Source organism: Mustelus asterias, chromosome 10, assembly GCF_964213995.1.
Source record: "Mustelus asterias chromosome 10, sMusAst1.hap1.1, whole genome shotgun sequence".
In the NCBI taxonomy this organism is placed as follows: Eukaryota; Metazoa; Chordata; class Chondrichthyes; order Carcharhiniformes; family Triakidae; genus Mustelus; species Mustelus asterias.
Window position 1 is genome coordinate 68,115,648 of NC_135810.1, and position 15,967 is coordinate 68,131,614.

The window sequence follows — 15,967 nt, forward strand, 5'->3', positions numbered from 1 at the left end:
TCCTCTATCTAATTAGTCAATGTTAATTTGTGTGCTCTGCATTACAGTTTGAAGATTAATGACTGTGGCTAAGTACAATCAAAAAATGTCATTGTGATTACCTAGCCATAGCAATGTTTAATTCTTTTTTTTTGTTTAATCCAATTTATTATTTAGTATTTAGTTCAGTGCTGCGTGGCTGTTTCTACTCTGAAGCTACTATAGCAAGTTTTCAAAATTTATCCATTCTGCTTTTATTTCTTTTTGTTTAGCTGGGATTTTATCTTCTGTGTTATTGAGTGAATTGTACTGTATGAACTGCTGTATTTAAGGTGCACTGTAAGATTATGCTTGTCCTGTACTGGTTTGATCACAGTTAAACTCAATTTTAGTCTATAGTGCAAATTTAAATACTCCATACCCATTATTAGTCCAGTAAGGAGGGAATTTTAAGCTCTGAATAAATGGAATTGTCAAATTATAAAATGGTTGCAGCACTGAAGGAGACCATTCAGCCCATTATGTCCATGCTGGTTCTCTGCAAGAGCAACTGAGCTAATTCCACTCCCCTGGCCACGCAGCTGTTTTCTCTTCAAATAATTATTTGTAACCCTTTTGAAAGCCATGATTGATTCTGGCTCTATCACATTCTCAGGCAGTGCATTCCAGATCCTAACCACTTGCTGTGTGAAAAGGTTCTCCTTATCTCATCTTAGCCATTCACTTTAACTCGGTGTCCTCTGGTGTACAACCCTTCTGCCAATCAAATCTCTTCTGAACGTTCTCTTCTTTAAGAAGAAAAACCCCAGCTTGCCCAATCTATCCTCATCGCTGGAACCATTCTTGTAAATCTTTTCTGCACCCTCGCTATTGCTTTCACATCCTTCCTAAAGAGTGGTGCCCAGAATTGGACACAATATTCCAGCTGAGGCCAAACCAGTGCATTATAAGGTTTTGCCATAACTTCCTTGCTCTTGTATCCCATGCCTATATTATAAAACTTGGGCTCCCATATAGTGTACTACCCAATTTCTTTACCTCTGGCCACCTTCAAAGATATGCACCAAGTCCCTTTGTTCCTGTGCCCACTTTAGAACTATACCCTTTCTTTTATACTGTCCCTCCTTGTTCTTCCTGCCAATAGATGGTGCATTTATCTAAGAATATACTTACACAAAAGAAAAATACTACAGATGCTGGAAACTTGAAATACAAACAGAAAATGCTAAAATAAAATATACTGAGCCAGTAAGGCAGCATCTGTAGAGTGAGAAACAAAGTTAATATTTCAGGGTGAAATTGTGAGAACAAATACAGATATTTTTCACAAAACTTACTTTCTGTCTTCTGCACTTATCAATGTGCATTCCAGGATTGTGATTAGTAAAACATTTATGGGGAGGAAATGGGTATGGAGTAAATAAATTGACCCATCAGTGAAGCTTTCAATTCAATTTGACCAGCTATTTGCAGAATATTTATTAACTATTAGTCACGATGTTAGAATTCTCAGGAGTTAAACTTACAGCACTTGGGTATTACAGGACTTGAATTTAAGCTCCCATGGAGTACAAAAGCAAAATACTGCAGATGCTGGAAATATGAAATAAAAACAGAAAATGTGGAGAAACATAGCAGCTCAGGAAGCATCTATGGAGAAAAAAATAGAAATGATAACTTGGTCAAACAGTCGTTGACCTTAAATGTTGCTGGAAACCTCTAACCTCGTCAGCAGTTGGGATTCTCCAGTGCGGCTGCAGTTTTGGCTGAGCGCCAAATTCTCCATTCTCGCAGGGGCGGGGTAGGCGGGATCAGAGAATTCCGACTCTTGCTTTCTCCGCAGATGCTTCTTGACTTGTGTATTTCCTGCATTTTCTGCTTTCTGTCAATTGCTATTGTTTCTTTCCACTTCAGTCAATGCATGTGAAACCAATTATCCTGAAATCTCCAAAGCAAAGTTACATACTTTAGTGTGTGTACTCTATTTTAATTTATTTGTAAAGCTCTCTAATATTACATTTCTCTAGTTTCTAAACACCTGCAAAGTGATTTGACTTTATGATATTGATCATAATTTAGACTTTATATGGAATGACCAATATGCCATTGTCCCTTCACATGATCTTAAGAGATTTTATTTGAAGAGGGTTTGGGGGTGGGGGGGAAGTCTTCTAGATCCTATATATTTTTACAGGGAGTGAAATCATCTGCCTCTACTTTTTTAAAAGCCCTAATGAAAGTACTCCAAATATTCCACTGTGTCAAAATCTGGGAACTTGAAGGGGCCAGGACCCATTGGTCTTACCATAATTAGATGCAGCAATTAACCTGAGGAATTTAAAGCTTTTGCACATTTTGTAATAAATGCGGAAGAATAATGTAACCAGAGGGAAAGGCCTTGTTTCAAAACTTGCAGATTACTCCTTGATACTACACTACCTGCTGTAGTTGGATGAGACTGAAGAAAAAGCTCCACTGCTGGAACAAGTTCATAGTTACCTGTATAGAGGATTTGACAATATAGATTCGTTACCTATTCATTGTAAATAATCAATTCCTTCCATTCCATTTGTGTAAAGAAAAAAAAAGCACACAGAAATAAAGAATTCAGTTGTATATTTAACAATATAAATAAGTACTCATGCTTATTAATGATTTTAAATATTAAATTACCCTTTATTCACATAAAGACACTCATATATATATTTACATATATATATATATATATTGCTTTTGATCACGTTCATGTTTTTGTCAGATGTTGGCTGCACTATTTCACATTGAACCTGCAAAACCTTAATTCAATAAAGCCACTTCTCTGTACATTATCCTATGCACATTTACTTCTGACGGCTGTAATGTACTGTTTGTTACTTGCCTGCCTTTCCTGTTCTTAAATGTTTTGTTACAGAGAAGTTTCATTTAATAATCTACAGCTTGCACGGATGAATTTTATTGAGCAAAATGTTTAAATTTTATTTGTAAACTATTCTAAAATTAACACATGGTGCTTTCTTTGGACTTGATTCCCAGCAATAATTATTTTCTGATGCAAACACTTGATTGAAGAATAAAAAATTCTGAATCAATTGAAGAAACCAGGAACCAAAAACTGATATTCTAAAAAGATCTTCAATTTTGTTTTCTGTCAACAGCAATCAGAGCAGAAACATATCTGATAACAATGTAAAACTGGTGCGTTTTAAACAGTGTATTACTAGCTATTATGAATAGTCCAGCAGACTTCATACTGGAATAGAAGACCCATGCTAATTAAATTATTCTCTCACTTCAAATTTTAATTAGTGTTGTATACTATTCCAACATAAATCATGATGGGTCATTCAGTATAGCTTTAATAAAGTTTGTCTCAGCAAAACCCTCAGTTATATGGTGCAGTAATTATCCGCATGTTTAAAGCAACATTGTCTTTTGTGGTTTGACCACAACCAGACTTTATTTTGAAATTGTAACAAATGAAAGCTGTAGCTCGGCTGTCTCAAAGGATCTGTGCAATTTGTGTAAAAGCCTTGGGTGTGAATGACACAATGTACTGTTTGTGGTACTGTAAATAAATATGGCAGCTGAATTCTCTAGTGCCAATCCCTTCATTTCTGACGTACATGTCAAGGCAGGAATTTTGTCAACAGCTTGTCATTCCTGTCGTAACTGGAATTGTGCGCCACTTCCGTTTTCTCTCTTTATGCCCTTTCCCATATGATTATAATTAAAGTTCTAAGTTCTAGCAGTGTGCATGCAAAACATGTTTGATTTAGCAGCAAGGGAAGTTGGTACGGTGGGCTATAAAAGTGCTTCCTGCTGAAACAGCGAGGCTCGGCAGCACGACCAAAACTTTCCTGCCCATCTACAGTGCCATTAACATAAGACTTATTGAGGACACAAAGATGCTTTTTAAATTTAAATTTTACTTGTGATTTTTTCACATTACATTAGATTTGCTTTATTCATGTGTGCATCATTGTCATTTGTTGAGATTACTAACTCAGACAGCTAAGTACTGGCATACCTCCTGGCACAGGTTGATGGTTAAGGGAAGTTAGGGATATTTCCTTTATTATAGAAGGAACAACGTTGTGCTTTTGAGTTAATTCTTACTGGAATGTTTATATCCACTATGGTATTCACCACTCTGTGGTACATGGCTGAACTTACACATTTAGCTAGCCCTTCCTTCGAATGCATTGTAAAGGAGATCACTCTCAGCCGGTCGATAGTTGTAAATGAACCCAAATCCCTGTAAGAACTCTGAGATGGACACACATTTGGACAGTATTGACACCAGCCTATCGGCCCCTCATTTTTTTAACCTTCATTGACTGTTCCCACCACTCCCATTTGATTTGATTTATTATTGTCACATGTGTTAGCATACAGTGAAAAGTATTGTTTCTTGCACGCTATACAGATAGAGCATACCATTCACAGAGAAGGAAACGGGAGAGTGCAGAACGTACTACCAGGCCTTTCACGTTTCACTCCTCCATCCTGCAGCCTTATCTTCTATCCTCCCCTGAATCTCTCTCTCCCCCATTCCTACATGTCTCTGACCCCACTCCAGAAACCCCTCCATCCCCCAGCACTGAATCACCCTTGCTGGTCCCAAGGTTCCATATAAGAGTCCATTTTCCTACACCCCTCCTTTGTGCCATAGAATTAAACAAGCAAAGCCCCTGGCCTCTCACACAACTGCGCAAAGCCAATAGTGCACACCACCTTTAAATGATCATGAACTAGATGCCATAAGATTCTCATATGCCACTGACATTATCTTGCAGGTAAGACACAAATAAAAGGAAGCTTTACACTATTCAGTATTCAAGACATACAAATATATTCTAAGTCTGAAATTACACAGGCAGACATAACACTCGACAGCCCGCTGACTTTATCTCTGCATCTCAAACTGCCATCAGGAAATCAACATTTCCAATGCCGCCTAATTAAGTTACCCACACATTACTTTTCCAGCCTTTAAGTTCCATAAAATCGCCCCATTAAAAAATCTTCAGTCCTTACACTGTTGAGACCTTTCGTAGGAACATAGAAAATAGAAGCAGGAGTAGGCCATTCAGCCCTTCGAGCCTGCGCCACCATTCATTTTGATTAAGGCTGATCATCAAAATCAATTTCCTGATCCCACCTTCCCTCCATATCCCTTGATCCCTTTAGCCCCAAGACTATATCTAATTTCCTCTTGAAATCACACAATGTTTTGGCCTCAACTGCTTTCTGTGGTAGTGAATTCCACAGATTCACCACTTTTTGGGTGAAGAAATGTCTCCTCACTTCAGTCCTAAAAGGTTTACCCCTTATCCTCAAATTATGACTCCCAATTCTGGATTCCCCCACCATCAGGAACATTCTTTCTGAATCTACCCTGTCTAATCCTGTTAGATTTTTCTAAGTTTCTATGAGATCCCCTCTCACTCTTCTAAAACTCCAATAAATACAATCCTAACTGATTTAGCCTCTCTTTGTTTGACAGGCATGCCATCCCAGGAATCAGCCTGGTAATCTTTCATTGTACTCCCTCTATAGCCAGAACATCCTTTTCAGATGAGGACACCAAAACTGCACAGAATACTCTTGGTATGGCCTCACCAATGCCTGTACAATTGCAGTAAGACATCCCTATTCCTATAGTCAAATCCTCTTGCTATGAAGGCCAACATACAATTTGCCTTCTTTACTGCTTGCTGTACCTGCACACTTATTTTCAACCACTGATGCACGAGGACACCAAGGTCTTGCTGTGTATTCACCTCTCTCAATATACACCCATTCAAATAATAATCTGCCTTCCTATTTTTGCTGCCGAAGTGGATAGCCTCACATTTATCTACATTATACTGCATCAGCCATGCAGATGTCCACTCACTCAGCCTGTCCATATCATGCTGAAGCATCTCTGCATTCTCCTCACAGCTCACCCTCCCACCCAACTTTCAAGAATACTTATTTAGCAATTTAGCTTTGGAAAGGAAAACTTTCCCTCTAAATGAACAATAATATGGCTAGGCTGATTTTAAACCACCCCAATCCTGCAAGGGTACTTGAAATATGAATGAATTGACTTAATACTCCCTTCGTGCTGTAATTGCTCTGAGTGTCATTTTCAGTGCATTCAGGTGGCCAATGCTTCCACCAGAACCAGACAGTCACCTCATTGGGATCCTATGGTGCAATTAGAAGTAATGGATCAGATGACCTGGCAGTGCCTAACCCGCTTAATAAAACTTTGATTGCTTTCAGGCATTCATTCACTGACTGGAAACACTGTTTAAGGACAATTAGCTAATTGAGATAGTGTGCTATTATACATTTCTAATAGATTTTTCAGCTTGGAGTTTACTTGTTTCTTGTTACTCTTTTTGCCTTACTTCTGATTGAACTCTTGCAGTTAATTATAGGTGCTATTTTGCTTCATTGCTTTGAGGAGAAACAGCTGGAGTTAGAGGATCAGCAAAGAGCTGAGCAAGCAAGGCAAGCAGTCGGTAGGCCTGTTAGAAGATAGCAGGTTAGGAGGCTGGTAGCCACTACAGGCTATGAGTCACTTCCCCTGATGTGACTGAGATGCACTGTATTAGGAGATCCTTCTTCACCTTGCAGGCTGTATCTGCTCCACGCAGATACCTGCAACAGCACCTAATGCCTGCAGGCTCAGATGGCCATGCTTTGCTGCTGGCTGTCAAAATGGCTGCTGTCCTTAATGTTTTTGTGTCCAGCTCCATTCAAGCTGTTACAGCAGGACATCACCCATCTCACCTGGTTAGAAATGCTAGCAAGAAAGCTATTAAACAGATCATTATATGTTAAAAATTTCATTTTGTAAATAATAGACAGCTTGGCAAAAATCTGCTGGCAATAGCTTTGGAAAATGACCAAAACTTGTAGCCAAGATTTTAATGGCTGATACAGTCGTAATGATACTTGCCAGTTTTTTGTGACCCTTGTTGATCTGTATGACCTTAAGGTTGTGGAACATTCAACCACTGATACCACCTAAACAGTGAGTGCTTGGAATGCTGAGTAATGTACGTTCATGTAAACTGAGTGTAAAATTAACAGAATGTTGGATAAGTTAATAATGTAGCTGAGGGATGAAAGAGAGAGAAACTGTTAACAAGTCTTGGGGCTGTTTATCCTCCAATGATCTCCTCAGCTGTAACATGGGACTGAACTTTATGTAGAGTTGCGGTGAGTCCAATTTGATGAGTAGCAGGACCTGGGGCCACATTTTGTCAGCAACATCAAATCAAGCGGCTGTCACTGGGACTGGCATCCTATCAAAGATGGTGACCCACCCTCAAGACCTGTCAATCCAATCAAAGGAAAAGCAGCACAGCCGCACCACCAGGAGTGCACCTAGATGATGGAAGAACTTTAATGGCCCTGCATCCTCAAAGGCAGGCAAGTGGGGGCACGGGTACTAGTCAGGCAGATCCTGGCAAGGGGATGGGGTCAATGAGGGATGATAGCACCATTGCCTTTAGTCATAGTTGCCCAGACCCTTCATGGGCTGAAGTGCTCAAAACAAAGTACGGCTCATCACTCACCCCCTGGAGTCCACTGGTAGGCTGCCAAGTCCAAGTTGATAGTCTCCTCACTGTGGTGGAAGGTCCCTCGTGACTGCTAAGAGGCTAGCAGAGGTAAGCGGAGACCCTGAGTCTATTTAAGTGACTCAGTTAGGCTCCAGGCTGGTAGGCAGGCTATCTACCATCATTCTTGCTGGTGGAAAAATGACATTGTGGCAGGAAGATGATGGAGACAATGCCACCACCTTCCCACGCCATTTTGCCAGCCTTTCCACCTCCCAACCCAACCCCCAGAGGATTGGTAGTGTTCATCCCATGAGGTCTCTCACAGCTTTTGGATCAACATGTGTTGTCTGAAGGTTTCATATTCTCTGATAAATGTATAAGTAAAAAATTCTGTGAGTGAGAAATGGGGCTCATTAGCACCCATATTTTGGACACTGAGTATTCTCATCAGATCTCTAATGGTGTCTATGGCACATGTGCATACTTTGGGTAAAATTGTGAAGGACATCCTATTGGTGTAGGTATTAGTGTTCAAAATTAAGGTTCACCAGAAGTATGAAGAACAAGGAGATCAAGATGTCAACCTGTCATTTTAGAGTTCAACAACCCATTCAACTTCCTCTTCTCACACAGTTGTACATGCCTTCAACAGCAGGCTGGACTCACCCTACCCCCATCAGAGTTACTTAAAGAGAGCATCAACTACTTACTAGTTAATTGCTGGTGGATTTCCACTGGTTATTGCTATAATTCTACAAATATTTGGTGTATTCTGTGGATGTTTCAAGTTGCAGATGTCAAAATGAGTGATGCGGCAGATATAGGACTTATTGCTGTCTTCAAGGACTTTGCACAAACATTTGCTCCCAGACTTCTGTGTACTTGTAAGAATTTCCCATGATATTTAGCATGACTTGGCGAATGAGAAAGGTCATACAGAGCAAGACATGCGAATGGGAGGAGGGGGAGACGGCATGGTGGCACAGTGGTTAGCACTGCTGCCTCACAGCGCCAGGGACCCGGATTCGATTCCCGGCTTGGGTCACTGTCTGTGTGGAGTTTGCACATTCTCCCTATGTCAGCATGGGTTTCCTCCAGTTGCTCCAGTTTCCTCCCACAGTCCGAAAGACGTGCTGCTTAGGTGCATTGGCCCGTACAGGCGCCGGAGTGTGGCGACAAGGGGAATTTCACAGTAACTTCATTGCAGTGTTAATGTAAGCCTTGTGACTAATAAATAAACTTTAAACTTAAACTTTAAACTTATCAGCAGGAGGCATATTAGTTTTTAAAGTTTATTTATTATTGTCACAAGTAGGCTTATATTAACACTGCAATGAAGTTCCTGTGAAAATCCCTTACCTGTTCAGTGTGCCATTTGCCAATCTGAACTTCAGTGAGAAGCGGTGTGAGAGAAGTCTACCCTTTAATAAGAATGCCCTCACTGAAATCTGCCACCTGTTGCAGTCACGCCTTTAACCTTGGAGCAGGGAATGGAACACATTGCAGAGAGTGGAAAGTGTGTCAGTGATTGTCAGACAATCTTTTTAGCTGTTATTGCTGTCATGGTAGAATAGCTGGCAGTATATGCACACCGTGCAATGTGGGTGTGACGCTTGGAGTAGTGCTAGGTATGTAAAAAGGTGGTGAAGCATATGAATGTTAGAGTTGACATGGGGTGGCATGGTGGCACACTGTTGCCTCACAGCGCCAGGGACCTAGGTTTGATTCCCGGTTTGGGTCACTGTGCAGAGTCAGCACGTTCTCCCCGTGTCTGCGTGGGTTTCTTCTGGGTGCTCCGGTTTCCTCCCACTGTCCAAAAGACGTGCTGGTCAAATACATTGGCCATGCTAAAATTCTTCCTCAGTATACCTGAACAGGCGTCGCAGTGTGGCAACTAGGGGATTTTCACAGTAACTTCATTGCAGTGTTAACATAAGCCGACTTACGACAATAATAAACTTTAAACTGATTTCCACAGTGGCTGAGACTACTGGTAATTTCATAGGAAAAGGCATTTGAAGATGAAATCACTGACCTTGACCACTCATATGAGGTCATTAATTCACTTGCACAGCATGTAGTTCCTCCTGGCATTAACCTTCATGGTTGCCTGTTCCTATCACCTTCTGAGTGTGTGGAGGGTTTCCTTCACTACTGTAGACATCTCCCTTCCACCTCCTCCACCAAGACCTCCAGTGCAGCAGCCTCCTCTCTCCTGTTGTTCCATTCCTCACTCTTTCCCAGGTCAGATTCTTGTGAATCACAACCCGCAGGAACTGCTTCCCCTGTAAGAGGTGCAGGCTGGTTTTAAGTGATGCTAACCATTCACTATATTAACCTCATGCTGATGCATCCAGCCAATGAACAACACGGTTAGCACTAGTTGGATGCAGGGATTATTCAGATAAACTGATAGTACAAAGCTCATGAGCTGCCTGCATTGCAATCAACAGGTAGAGTTTAACCAAGCATCAGGATCCCAGAGCTCTCTCTACGTCAAGAGATCTCCTTGCTGGCATAGAGCCAACAGCTTCAAGCTTGTCTCAATATATTTAGCATTTCCAGTCTGCAGTGTATAGCTGCAACAAGTAAGTCACCAATGTCATACTTGCTCGGGTCAATGGATGCCAGCACTCAAAATGGCAGAACTGTGAGATTTGCAGCAGTGTTTGGTTTTATCCATGTCTAAGAGGTTATAGACTGCACTCATGTAGCATCAAGACATTTGAAGATGAATCAGCAGCTTCCATCATCAGAAAGGCCTGTGCCAGTTTTGTTGTTAAGATGCCTCAAGTGTGCAGCACTCATCCAACTCCCACACAAAGTCTGTCACATCATTCTGGTGTGTTGCATGTTGCACAACATGGAGATATAGAAATACAGTTGGAGAAGCAATAGCAGGAAATGTAATAATTTGACATTAAAGAGTTAGCTGAAGGTAAGAGAGAAAGAGAAGGAAGGTGAACAACTGGAGAGGCCACAGGTTAATTGATAGCACAGCACATCCAGTGACCCGTTCAATTCCCTTGGACTGAATGGTGACACAAAATTCCTTCTCATTACCAATCCTGGCTACCACCTTCACCAATCCCTTAATCCTTCATTGAAGAACTTTAAGCAAGAGTGTATTGAATGGCTACTTAAAAGGAAATTCAAATGTGGAGTCACATATGCTGAGAGGTAGAAAAAGCAAGATTCAGGCAGGGTGGGGAGTTGTTGAATAGAAAGCAACTGGCTGGAGTGAAGAAGTCACAAGCGGAGTTCTTCTGCAAAAACATATTAGTGCCAGTGTGAAGGCAACAAGCAAGTGGTCTCTGTGTATGTTTAAGCAAAGAATTGGAGATGGCATAGTGTACTATAGGAGGCTCTGTGGTGCAATGAGTAACACCCCTGCCTCTGAAGCAAAAGCTCTGGGTTCAAGTACCACTCCAGGACTTAATGGCCAAGGAAAATGTGTTCATAACATGGCCAGACAGATTGAATATCAACTTGTAAATCCTTTCAATGATGGGTGGCAAGGGCAGGTGAGATTCCTGCTCAGCCATGTGATGGAAAGAAATTAGAACCTGTAGCTTGATGGGCGGCACGGTAGCACAGTGGTTAGCACTGCTGCTTCACAGCTCCAGGGACCTGGGTTCGATTCCCGGCTTGGGTCACTGTCTGTGTGGAGTTTGCACATTCTCCTCGTGTCTGCGTGGGTTTCCTCCGGGTGCTCTGGTTTTCTCCCACAGTCCAAAGATGTGCAGGTTAGGTTGATTGGCCAGGCTAAAATTGCCCCTTAGTGTACTGGGATGCGTAGATTAGTGGGTAAAATATGTCGGGATATGGGGATAGGGCCTGGATGGGATTGTGGTTGGTGCAGACTCGATGGGCCGAATGGCTTCTTTCTGTATTGTAGGGTTTCTATGATTTCTGTGCCTACAGCACAGGAATGGGGTGGATTTGGGACCTACCTCCTTGCCCTACCTGTGGCAAAGATTGTGCTGCTGTGGGTCAAACCTGCCTTTGTACAGAGAACTTTCAAAGTAAAATAGCGTGATAGGTTTATCCAGTTTCCTAAATGCATCAATGCTCGTAGCCTCAATTATTCATTGTTATGAGATTTGCATTCGAATCACTCTATGGATAAACAAGTTTCTTCTGAATTTCCTACTGGATTTATTAGGGATTATAGTAAGGGCTTCTCCAAAAGTGGAAACATACTCCCTATAACTGCCAGGGGAGACATGGTGGCGCAGTGGTTAGCACTGCTGCCTCACAGCTCCAGGGACCTGGGTTCGATTCCCGGCTTGGGTCACTGTCTGTGTGGAGTTTGCATGTTCTCCCCATGTCTGCGTGGGTTTCCTCCGGGTGCTCCGGTTTCCTCCCACAGTCTGAAAAATGTGTTGGTTAGGTGAATTGGCCATGCTAAATCCTCCCTCAGTGTACCCAAACAGGTGCCGGAGTGTAGCAACTAGGGAATTTTCACAGTAACTTCATTGCAGTGTGAATGTAAGCCCACTTGTGACTAATAAACTTTAAATAATAAATCATTTTATTATCTTAAAGACCTTATTAGATCACCCTTATTCTTATCTTTTCTAAAGAGAACCCCACCCAATTCAATGTTCCTAATGAGTATAATCTCTCAGTTCTGGTATATTCTTGGATTCTGAACCTCTTTTCAGAGCCATGTTTGTTTACATAATTTCATACATTATGAAAGTGTTTTGGGGCATTGTTAAGACATATTAAGGCACAACAGTATTCTAGTTCTTAACTATTCTAGTTCTGGGCATCAGATTTTGGGAAGGGCATGAAGATTTTTGTAGAGTAAAGGATTAACATTAAAAGCATACATGATGCTGATGTAATAATTATGTTCGTTCATATGACTGAGAAATAGGAGAGATCTGGAAGGAGGAGAATCTCCAACCTAGTGTAGCGGTCTAAATGTGTAAACACGTGCTGTAAATAAAAAAACTATGGTTTTGAGAAACAACAGACTTGAGCAGCAAACTTTAGAAGAATAGACAATCCCCGTAATCACTGGCTCGATACTAACCACACAACAAAATCTTGTTTTGCAATGAGTAAAAGATCCAGCAAACCTTAAAAGAAAGATACAGGGCTGGAAAGAAGAGATCCTCAAAGGAAGGACAAAAAAAAGAAGACATCAAAACATCATGGGAGCAACAGATAAAACTGGAACATAGACCCAGAGACCATACAGCAGTGAGTACAGACCAGAAACAGCAAGTAGCAGCACAGAACCAGGAACAATCAAAGGCTCAGCAGAATCATGGAATCCACACTATGAAACCCAGAACCATTTTAGAATGCGCAAAGCTCACAACAGCCCCAGAACTGGGATAGAGAAAAGGATTCACGAGATACAGAACTGCCTCAGGATTACACAAAAAAGATTTTAATAAACCAGGCCAGTACACTATGATGACATAATAACAAGGCAGTGGGTTGATGAGATTTCGACTCCTTATCAAGAAGTCCTGTGAACGTTCGACACTTATTTCAGCGTGCCTCAGAATTTAATAATACTGAGTGCTAAATTTAATAGAAGAAAGCAAAGTCCAGGTGAAAGCATAGATTAATTCATCAATAATCTGTATAGACAGGCAGGGAACTGTGATTATGGAATTTTAAAAGAATAGCTGATTCACGACAGAATCATGGTCAGGTCATAGACGAAGTTTTATCAAACTCTTCCAGACAAAAGAGGATTTAACATTAGTAAAATCAATGCGAATTGTGAGGCAATTAAAATTCGGGAAACAGAATTGAGAATCCACTCCACAAAGTTTCTAAAGAATAGTTTCTCGGACTCTAGAAGACAAGGAAGGAATAATGTGCCATACGGATGAATCTGATTCTGTGATCATGCTCTTCTTTCATGGAGCCATGTATTAACAGTCCTGAGAGTCGTACAGGCCTAACATTCAATTAAGAAAAATATGAGTTCACCAAACCTATAATCTAGTTTCTTCTTCAAAGTCAAACAGATCCAAAATGTTAATTCTGTTCTCTCTCTGCAGATGCTACCAGACCTGCTGAGTTTTTCCAGTCTGTACTGTGTCTATTTCAGATTTCCAGAATCCACAGTATTTTGCTTTTATTGAAAAGAATTTCAAGGAGGTTGAAGCATATACACCATCATTCAGTACTGACCAACTACTGCAAAAATAAAGCAGGAAATAAAGCAAGCCCACTAACCAGAATCATAGAATCCCTACAGTGCAGAAGAAGGCCATTCGGTCCATCGAGTCTGTACCGACCACAATCCCACCCAGACCCTATTCCCGTAACCCCACATATTTACCCTGCTAATCTCCCCTGACACGAGGGTCAATTTAGCATAGCCAATCAACCTAACCCACACATCTTTGGACTGTGGGAGGAAACCAGAGCATCCGGAGGAAACCCACGCAGAGACGGGGAGAATGTGCAAACTCCACTCAGACAGTGACCCAAGGCCGGAATTGAACTCGGGTCCCTGGCGCTGTGAGGCAGCAGTGTTAACCACTGTGCCACCATGCCACCAGAAGAAGAATGTCTCCAAATCAGAAGATATTGTCTGGGAAAGGAAGGGTGCTTAGACTATATATCCACTAATCCGATGCTATGGTAATACTTTGAACAGTGCAAGCACCTCAAGTCATTGATGACTCACTAGTGTCTTCAATAAGTGAACAGTGAGAAAACTTCAGTTTGACGGTCTTCAAAGTCTTCACCAAAGTCATCTAAGAACAGCAAAATTCAGTCTGGTGGCCTGGCATTACTCTCTAGAATAAATGATGTCTAACTGGCTTGCGCTGTAAATAGCCAAGAACAAAAAGAACCAATATTACCTTATATATTTCTATCAAGGCCATGGGAGTGCCTGGGAAAACCTTCCTTATTTTCAATGATTACTACCCACAATGGATTGAAGTAAACAGATTGCATAGTATCACAGCAGAAACAGTCATCCATCCAATCCTTCAATAGAATTTATGCAACACCTGGCATCCCAGATTTTTTTTTATTAGTGTTACATGTAGACTTACTTTAACACCGTACTGTGGATATCATAGTGGGAAATTTGCAAATGAGCTATTCCACACTTTCACAAATGAATATGCATTGTTCATGTAAGCAGTTCACCTCACTATCCTAGGTGAATGGAGAAACTGAGAAGTGTATGAACTGTTTAAGATTTATTGAAGAATAATGAAGCCCTTAATCTAACCTGAGTCATCGAACCTCACCAATGACTTCTCACCATCAGAGTGACTAATGGATAGGAGGTTGAGAACACAGTATCCATCTCTAGAACAAAAACAAAAGCTCAACATCACCACGAAAGATCACAAGGGCGTAAAACAGAGTGAGAAAGAACAAAGAAGCAACAAGGCTCAGAACTTTAATCACAAGCAAAGAGCACATGAGTTTCCTGAAGCTCAGGGAGAGAATATGGGTCTGAGACCAACAGAGGAAAAGCACAATCATTGAAAATATTCCACAACCAAGATGCCACAGGATTGAGACAAAACAGGATGTCAGAAGAAAAAATCAGAGTGCCTTAATATCCTTGAAGGGAGAGCCAATCAAAACTTGGGCTTACTACTCAGATCCTGATGAAATAGAAAAAGAAAGACTTATTACAGACTCCACAACCACCCAGGAGATCATTCATCGACAGAAGGGAGAGTATGGAATATCTTCAACTTTAGAAAGAGACTAGAACAAGTTGAGGGAGATTGGTCAAGGCACTTATAACTAACCCTGTGAAGTCTGAGACTTTGGTGGGAGATGTCGGTTGGAGCAAATATGCTAGGGATAAAGACCTGGGGGGACATGTAGAGTAACGGGTCAACATAAGAAACATACATGATGCTAATGTAATAATGATGTCAGATCACATGACTGAGAAGTTAGAGCGATCTGGAAGGGGTAGAAGCTTGAATCTCAGAGGTCCAAATGTGTAAATACTTGCTCTAAATATAGAATAATGCTTTTGAGAAATTACAAACTCAAACAGCATGCTTTAGGGGAATAGACAATCCCCAAAACTGCCATCTAAACCCCAACCACAAAACAAAAGCTTTGGAGGGGTTAAAAAGAGGTTTGTTAGGATGATTCCAGAGATGGATTATATTTATGTGAATTAATTGGAGAAGCTGTAACGGTTCTCCCTGTAGCAGCAAAGGCTACAATGAGGTTTGATAAAGTTTTTTAAACCCATGAATTGTTTGGCTACAGTAAAGAAAAACAAAGAGAAAATTTTTACAGTGGCTGAAGCAGCAATAACGAGGATACAAATTTAATGTGATTGGATAAAAAACCAGAGGTAACATGAGAATAAAATGATTTAGACAAAAACTAGTTAAGATTTGGAATGCAGTGCCAGATAGGATAACAGATTCAATAATAACCTCCAAAAGGGACTT